Raw genomic sequence first — 9,640 nt, 5'->3', positions numbered from 1 at the left:
GTCTTCATATTATGTAGAATGATATTTGTAAATAGGCACAAAATGTCTGTAATTATAGTCTTTATTATGGCTTTGTTTTTTGTTTTTTTGTTTCAGCACCCTAAAAGCTTCACAAATCTTACGTACAGTAAAGGTTTTCGAAGATTATTTGGTATAGAAGTTGTAGAATCATAGAATGTTTGTTTTTCTTTGCTGGACAGTCCCTAACAACAGTTTGTGAAGCTTTGTCAAAAAGGTTAATGTTTTTGATAGTCTTTGTTTTATTTTTTTCTGAAAAGTGCAATGAGATAATGTGTTGTGAATTGGTGCTACCGTATATAAATAAAATGAATTGAAATCTGAATTGAATTTACAGCTGTTCTTAGCTGTAGCCTCTCCCCACTTTATTGCACTGATTCCCCAGAGGAGTCCTCCAATCCATAGTTAAAATAGGAGACACAGCTGGTAGCCTGGTCCTAGTCCTGTTTTTTTGTTCTCTGCTGGTGTTCTTGCACTGATTTCCTGCTGCTCATGTCTGAGTACCAGAATGCCGTCTCACCTTCTATTGTCTGGGTGATTTGTCCCCTATACAAGACTGCAGGGACCCAAAGTGCATTATAGATACACGGAAGTGCCACTACAAATAACTATCATCTAGCCGTAGTTGCTGGAGGAGGTAGTTAAATTTCCCATACTTATTCTGTCTACAGAGAATACTGCAAACCCTTTTTGGAAAACCCTTACATGACACTTAGGTTGGTTGTTAAACATTCTTCCATGTCCCTGCGTTTCCTTTAATCTGCTCCTCGGCACGGCATCCCAGTCTTTACATCCCTGACAATATTGAAAAAATAAAAGTGAAAAGTACCTTTTTCAAAAAATCTAATTCACAATCAATGTCCTATTATTATACCTAAAAGCTTAGAATATATCATCTAAAGGAATAACCTCTTTACCTTTATAGCATAGCAGCTCTGTAGCTGCTCGATCACCCATGTCTAGAAGAGAGTCTTTATTTTTCCTGCAACCCAGGAATTTGTGGTAGTAAGGCTCTGAGTGGGTTCTATGTGTGCTTTGGTTGATATTTGTCGTGCCCCACTTTACACGAGTGAATAAAGTGAATGTGATTGGTGGATTATCAAGGGGGTGGGATTGTTGTGGCGGAATGTTCGCAAGCATGTTTGGTTGTGGCCGATTTGTCGGAAGAATCTTACAGACGTCCATCCCTGTGAACACTGGGACGTAACTCAACGGTAAAGTAAATTCATTCTTATTTATTTCAACCGTTGCGTATATTAGCTGCGACACATCAATCAAGATGCTATGACCAAAAAAATTAGATCGACATATGACCGTTGATATATGATTGGCCGCATTTAGGTGTACAAGCTGACGTATAACTAACTGGCCTGCATAAAATAACGGAAACCCCCCCACAGATTTTAAGACAGGATTTTTTTTTTAAATAGAATTTTTCAAACTTTTCGGAAAATATGGTCTGATAAAGAGTACATTTATATACGTGTTTAAGCCAGAATTGTTTAAAATGTAAATATAAGTCCCCTACGACCTTTAAATCCATACTTCTATAATCTGTTACAGTCTGGTTTGCTGCAATCTCAGTCGGGGACAAGGTCAATCTGGGAGAGACCGGGGAAGGTGAATGGCTGCAACCACCCATATCACCAGGAATCGTACATCTCCAGGCCCTAAAGAAAGATGACCCCACTCACCTTGAATGACAACTTTTTCAGTTTATCCTCTCTGATTACAGAATTTGGTTTATCAGGACCAGGACCTCATACCACCAGAAAATTTCCTTTGCTGTTGGATTCTATATGCTAAACTGAGGTCTAGTTTCCCCAAGCTGACATCCCCAATCCATCACCCTATTAGTCATTATCTATTTGTGCACATATATGTTCAGTCTACTTATATAGTAGAACTCATCTCTTATTTTTTTAGCTTTCGCTGTTTATCTTATGTTTCTGCATTATTTACCACACTCATTTTTTTTTTGTCATGTAAAATGTTTCATTGTTATGGTACATAAATAAAAGTATATAAAAAAAGTTGAACGATCTTATATTTTTCCTTTCAATACTTTCCTGTTCCACAGTGATTTTGAAATCTCTATTAATCACAAATATTAACCACTGCAAGTCCAAATGATCACAGTATAACTGTTTTCCACCACTGGGGTTTATCTTCAAAAGGCTCCAGCAGGCAAAACTCCCCTTTAGATGATAATAAAACTGTTCTAAAGAATAAACAAAGGCAACCAAGAAATATATTTAAATTTCCCTGAAGTGTATCCTAGCAGACCAAATGCTCTCCCATAAAGGCTGTAAAGAAATATTGGAGATAGATTTGTTAGTTTGAAGCCTTCCTCCTCATTCTAAGATTTACTCATGGTTTGTTAAAGTTTATAGGACAGGGGTTGTGTTCTCAGAGTCTTGTGATTAACATCTTTTGTTTATTTTTAATCAACTTTGTCTCTGGGCCTGGTGTATTTTCTGTGTAATGAGATGCAGAAAAGACCTTAGGGAGCTCAGTAGAAAGTCTTTATAATGATGTAGAAACAAGTAAACATTAAAACCCCTTCGTCATTGAAAATTTGCATCAGTTATTTGCTCTAACTGGATTAAAGCAAATGAATCAAATCTGGATGTCAGCCTTATTAAACCATATTAGTAAGAGCGGCTTATGGACACATGCTGACCTGAAACCACCCCTGCATTTCTATCACTTTAATTCAATCTATCTGAAAAAATACTCCATTAACCCCTAAAGAAAAATCAAATGTTGCTACTATTTCACTGATTTATTCGATGTGTCATGATTTGAAGAGTCGAGGTTAATGATGATGTTTTTTTTCATGGATGAGTGAAGTAATTTTATGAGGAACATTTGATTAAATATTAATCAGAAATCCAGAAGTTTTGCTTTAGAATATACATACTCCCCTGTTAGGGAGGCAGTGTGGGGATTCAGTACAGGAATGGTCTGTCAGCCTTTACATTTGATCAAACATTCTGAACCTTTCTCATCTTGAATTTATCTACACTCAAAGCATCCATCAGTGTTCGCCCAAATCTGCAAATACTAGAATAAAATTCAGAGAGCTTTCTGTCAGGGTAGTCATCTTCTTACTGTTGTGCATAATAACCATGAGTGTGGTGATGAAGAGCTGAAGTCCTTCATAAAGTCTGTCTTTCATTTTGTCAAACTGCTTAAAAATGTTACAGATGTGTTTAGTGCTAGTTCATTGATATTTGCACTTGGTAAACTCTATTCCACTGGCCTTATTATCACTTGATCATAAAAGGTTATGCTTTATTTATTAAGGGATTTGGATTTGCAGCATTGTGAGCTTGGTGGTTCCACTCATTGAGGTGTGGGTCAGGATACACACGCCACGCTTGTTGAGCTGTACTACAATCCCATTCTGGGTCTCGTGGGATCACGTTTGGTGGAGAAGAGGATGTGGAGGATGGGAATCCAGAGCTCTGTGTGGTGGAGCTGCTGAATTATTCATGTCCGCCAGCTCTGTTCGCCTCCATTCCTCTCTGCAGTGTCTCGACAGAGAACTCCATATCAATGCGAGTGAACGAGCTCTGTTTTTTTTTTTTCACAAAATCTCAAATTGGGAGTTCTCTGTTGGTTTTATTTCATTTTTTTTTTTTTTTTGTAAATTATTTTTTTTTGTAATTAAATTTAAAAAGTACCAGCATTAAAAGTGGACTTAATTTATTCAAAACAATTGCTCAAAGGATTAGAATTAATTACAAATTTTTGTTTTAATTTGAACTCCATCGGGTTTCTCTTGTAAACAAAAGTAAGTCACGATCAATATTCCTTGGAAAAAACTCTCTACACTGATGTATTACTCATAAATCCATAACCCCCTCAAACATAAGTTTGTGTTCAGACAAACAAGGCACTCAGAAATACAAATGACAGTCTGACAGAGGTTGAGTGATCCTTAGCAAACGCAGAGCTCTAAATTTGTCTGACCTCGGATAACATGGAGAAAATGGATCAGCTTAAGGGAACACTTGTACTTGTTTCTCTCAGTCAGCCTCTCTCAAAATGTCAAATTTGCGTTTCACCTCACAGACATGATGCTACAGCTGTGCCTGTGCTCCAGCACAGCATCAGGCCAACTAATGAGAATTAGTTTTCTCCTCATTAGTATTCAACAGAATCCCCAGAACTCCTTCCTTATTAGAGACTCCCCATAGGCTACTTTCTCTTTCTCTGTGTTGATTTACCCATTAAGATAAATGGGTTGATTGATGGATGGACGGACTAACAACCAAAAGACTCAGTGATAGGTGTTCTCTCAGATCATATTTAGATTAGTCCCTTTCCTTAAGAGCGGGGTTCTCCTCATCATTTTACATCCACTTCACCTCCCCCTCATTTCTAGTATCCTGCTGATGCTTAGCTTCTTCATATTTACTATCCTGGCTTTGCCTTTGCTCTATATGCAAAGCTATGTTTAATTTTCATAGCTCAAAGTGACAGTAAGAAATACAAATGTCCCACAATTTGAGAACGTTATTTGCACAGATGCTAGACCATGAGAGGAGAAACAACAAGCAACTTGCTTTTAGGGCATATCAAATATATTTCTTTCTATACTTCTCTTTGTTGTGCAAACTCGGTAAGGAGAAAGATATAACAATATTTTTGTCTATTTAAGATACATTTGAAATATTGGTTGGTAAATGTTATTCTAACCAACATGTAACTTAAAATCAGTATTTTTTACAATTGTGAAATGTGTTTATTGCCAGATTGTTTTTGTTCTTCCTCTTAGTGTCACTAGGGTGCATCCTGAGACAGCATTTGAGCTGGCAGATTAATTTTCCTCCACCTGCATTAATACAACAATGATCTTTGCTTCAATCTGGACATTTACTCATCAAGCAGTCACAAAGGCCAACTAAAAAGAGGATTATGTACTGTAGCTGTTGGTTGGTTCTGGAATGGTCCATGAGTTTTGCTCTATTTGCTTCTTTTTGAGTTGTTTTAGATTGTTGTTGTCCCCAAGGGTGTTGCATATTCAGCTAATTTATTTGTTTTTATTTCACTGATTTTTATTTCATGGATTCTACTCTTTGTGAATTAAGTTTTGATTATATCATTAGTGTTAGTCTTTAACTTTTGATTTGCTTAGATTATCATCTGTCCTGCTTTGTTCCAGATTATGTTTTCAGGATTTTTGTTGATTACTCAACTTTCCGTTAGTTCCCAGTTTGGATTTTTTCAGACTTTGCATTTCTTTGATTAGCTTTATCTAGTTATAATTGAGCTAGTTTCCCCATATTCCTTCCAGATGCTTCTGTCCTTCTGGAACAGCATCTTCCAAGCTGGGTTCTGTCATATTTGGGTTTTCAGACTCTGAATAGGAGCAATCACGGAGGCAATGATTAGTTAAGGGTTTTATTGAAGTTTTGTGGTGTACAGAGAGGAGTCCGGCAGGCAGGGTTGTCAGGATACTGCTGGAAGAGGTTTGGTGACAGGTGAGAAACAGTTTGGTGCAGGTAGAGGAGTGAGGGATGTGTGAGACTCACAGAGAGGAAGGCTTGGCGTCTGTTTGGGAGGATGGTGTCCAGTGGTCCAGACTATTGGTGCAGGTCCGGTTGGTGAGATCAGATGGTGGTGTCTGAGGGTGGACAGGCAGGTGAGCTCAGGCAGGAGGGCTTCTTTTGGTTCTGAGGCCAGAAGCCTCACTGGTTCCTAGAGGCTGACTGAAAACGCCTCTAACGGGGGTCCAAAGCGAAGAGGTCTCTGGAGTGGTTTCTAGGCTTGGGATCCTGGATTCTAGGAGAAGGGACCAGAGAGGACAGGGTTAGATTCAGGCAAAGCTAAGATGCTAGGCTTGGTTCTGGATCAGTTGTACCAACGCTGGAGCATTAACGAACTGACGCCCTCCTCCTGGTTCCAGCTCCTTAAAAAGGGTGGGAATCAGCCTGATGAGGAGCACCTGCCCGTCCAGCCCTGCAGAGAGAGAAAAAAGGACAAACCCAGCCTGCACCCAGGACTGGGAGTATGACAGGTTCACTGTATGCACCAGTTGCTGGGTGTTTCCAGTTAGACATGTCTTTAGATGTAAGTCTTTTTCATTAAACTGTGTCATATCGTCCATTTATTTATTTTTTATGTTTTCCAAAGACGGTCTTGCCCTGAATGGTTATTGTATAATGGGCACATAGAGCTGTGCATTGACCTTTGGTTGTAATTGTACACATGTCATTGTGGTTTAAGACCAATAAATTGACTGACTTGAGTTAACATGGGCTCTATTGGCCCATAAAACCAGCTGGCTCACAAGCATTTTTTTTTTCTGCTTCTTAACATCAGCCAATTCAGGCCAAAGTAAAATCCGTCTTTTATTCTCAATTAAATTTTTGATTTTCTGAAATCTAAAATTGATGTATTTCATTAAACACAGCCAGCTAATGCGGACTATCTGAAAGGAATGTTAATTAAGTCTGACTAATGTTTGTTCATCTTTATAATTCCTATTAAACCACATTTTTTAATGACTGAAATCCGGCTGTAATATCTCTGCTCACCTGACTACTTGCAGTTGGATGAAGCTCTATTTGTTGACAAAACGACTGTTTGTTAAACATGAACTCAAAGTGACATGTAGTTATTCCTTAGTTCTTCAGTTTATCTGCCCCCAAAGGAGAAGAAATCAAGATGAATATGGATGAATGATCTAAATGTAAAGTAACTAAAAAGATCCCTATATACTTGCTTTTGACCTTGTCAGACAAATTTAAGTTATTTATGTACAAAGTAAGAAACACTGGCTTGTAAAATATGCTAACAGCATTAAGGAGAGCAGATTACATACAACTGTGGGTTTCAGAGTTATAATATAAAGTAGTTATGTATTTTTCATCATCTTTCATGCATCTCATCCTGGTCCTTTCATAATGGCATGACTGGGTCTTGAAGTTTCTATATTATCATATCATTAGTTTCTTTCTGGTGCTAATTTTTCCAACCCAGAAGAAAGGTTTTTTTCTTCACTGCAACGCCAGCCGCCTGTTTTATGACATCGACATATCATACTACCTCTGATGATTTTAAAAATCTTAAATTGTCTGACACTTCTCGCACCTGATTGTCATACTTTTAACTTAGATATTAGCTAAAAAAAAAAGACCAGTTGCTTTCACTGTGCAGATCTAAAGATCTAAAAAAAAACACTTTGAGCAAAAATTACTAAAGTGTGACCTCACATCTTGCTGATCAGAGAGTGGACCTTTGTGTATTGCACAGGTGGTTAAGGTGTGTGCTTCCTAGAAGGCGTGCAGTCACAGTTCCATGAAAAACGGTCATGGGCTCCTGTTTTCCAGGGCAGGGAGGGGCAGCTGCTCAGTGACCAGAATGCATAGGGATTACCCAAACATGCATGGATTTTAAGAAAACCACCTTGGGCGGGATTTTGATGAAGGAATATCATAACAACATAGTTACAAGCTCAAAGTGATATAGAGGACATGCAGCTCCTTAGACAGAAAAATTAACTGAGCGTACATAGAAAACGCCAAGAAGCTTTTACAGTTTTTTTCCATATTGCCTTGAATACAACAACAAAAACATGGTAATCACATGCTCAGCATATGGGTGTACCAACCAACAAGACAGAAAGGCTAGCATCTCATTTTATGGCTTCCCTAAGTCCCAGAAAGGTGAGCGAGATGGGTGGCAGCCATTAAGAGACAGAGCTGAAACCAACTACAACTAGCAGATTCTGCAGTGATTACTTTTTAAACTGTGAGTAGAGTTTAAATTATTGTTGTAGAGACTTTTTTATTTAGGTTTAATCTTTTAACAGGCATGCAGGGTTCCCCCCATTGCTCCCCCAGCAGGATAAGCGTCATCTTTTCAGCTGGACAGTCCAGATTTTCATTGTCCGGCATCCGTGTCGTGCCAAGGTAATTCTCCAGCTGGACACGTATTTGTCCTTTATGAGGCACAAGGCTTGAAGAGCAGTGTTTTATTTTCCATTTTTGTTTGGCTGCAGCAGACTTAGACATAGAAAACCGTTATTGTCATTTTGTATACACATTTTGTATTCAGTCGTTGCATGCAGCTGCAGCTCACATTGTACAACGGGTTACAAACCGAGGTACAGCACGTCCACCACAATCCCCTATTTCCAGCAGCATGACGCTGCTGTCTAACCAATTGGTGTACAAAAAAAGATTGCCGGTTCAGCGAATAATTGTAAAAGTCGTGGTAGGCTAAGTCAGGAGCGTTGACATTCTTGAGTCTGTGAAAACAAGCTAAAGGGCTAATTATAGGGATCCTGCTCTCCGATTTCAACTCCCCATCTAGATCTTCAAGATATTAAGACAATGTTGTGTTGGCAGAATCTCCACTCATTTTATGTTACATCTCTGAGATAAATATGAGGTAAAAATAAGCCACTAGGCCGCCACACCATTTCTCTCTGCGTTAAACACTCTATCCAACTGAATACTTGGAAAATATAACCAGGTATTACACTCCAGTCCTCTGAAATATGAATATTGCACTCACTATATTTACAAGATATATTAAGCAGCCCTGGTGAATAAAGATTGAACATAATTTTCTCTTGTTAAGGTGGACCAAAAATGAAATCCAAACTGGGGGTGAGTGTTGACTAAACCCGCTGGAGCCTGAAGCTGTAGGACTCTGAGGGATCTTGGATTTCTAATGGATTTGCATAATAAAGTCTTGATTACTCACAGCTGCTGTCAGGAGAAAAAGTTTAATGATGATTTCAACCACCTACCTTGCAGGTGGCAAATAAAACAAACAGCCGCTGTTTCCTATGATAGAGACTATGTGGACAGAATGCACACATTGCCAGATCGAATGAGTCAATCTCTACTTGCAGGACTTTTTTAATTTATAAAAATCCTGAATGTTAACAACAGTGGGCATAGATAATTTTTCTATGGTTCTGTAAAACTGACCTTCATAGATCAAATTCTTGCACAGAGAGACACTTTCAAAAGCCATTTTTACATCTTTAAAGCTGCATAATTAAGTATCATAGGCTAACCTTGACAAAAAGAAGAAACTACCAGAAGATGATGATAGTTTGTGGGAGATGGAGGTTATATGTCTGCAATGCTAGAAGGCAAGAGAACACTTCTTTGTTTATTTATTTATTAATTCCTGTGTGTAATTTTAGGCTGCATGCTGCACCCAAGGATGTTTTGCAGGAGATAAAACGGGGTTGCTCTGTGATTAGTTGACACCTGCTGAGCAACACCAACCTCGTCGGCATATCCTACACCTAGAGTCAGTTTTGTCAACAGCTTAAAGCGGCTTATCTATACCTGTGAATCCATTTTGTATTCCAGGAGGGTATTTCATTAAGTATTTAATCTTCTTGGCATATTCCAAGCTTGTACAAATGGCTTGTTGTGATGTAACTAATGAAGACTTATTTTGGATCAAACTTAAACTGCTGAATACTGGCTGAAAGAATCAGAAAATGTACTGATATTTCTTCACTCTGAGAGTTTCTGTAAAGACGTATTTGATTGATTAAAAAAATTATGAAAATCATACACAGTTACACACACTGAATAGTAAATGTTGTTTTGATTTGTGAAGGTAGTGACTGCAGAAGAGA

This window comes from Cyprinodon variegatus, unplaced genomic scaffold (assembly GCF_000732505.1).
Source record: "Cyprinodon variegatus isolate N-32 unplaced genomic scaffold, C_variegatus-1.0 Scaffold241, whole genome shotgun sequence".
NCBI classification, from domain to species: domain Eukaryota; kingdom Metazoa; phylum Chordata; class Actinopteri; order Cyprinodontiformes; family Cyprinodontidae; genus Cyprinodon; species Cyprinodon variegatus.
This window is presented reverse-complemented; position numbering follows the sequence as displayed.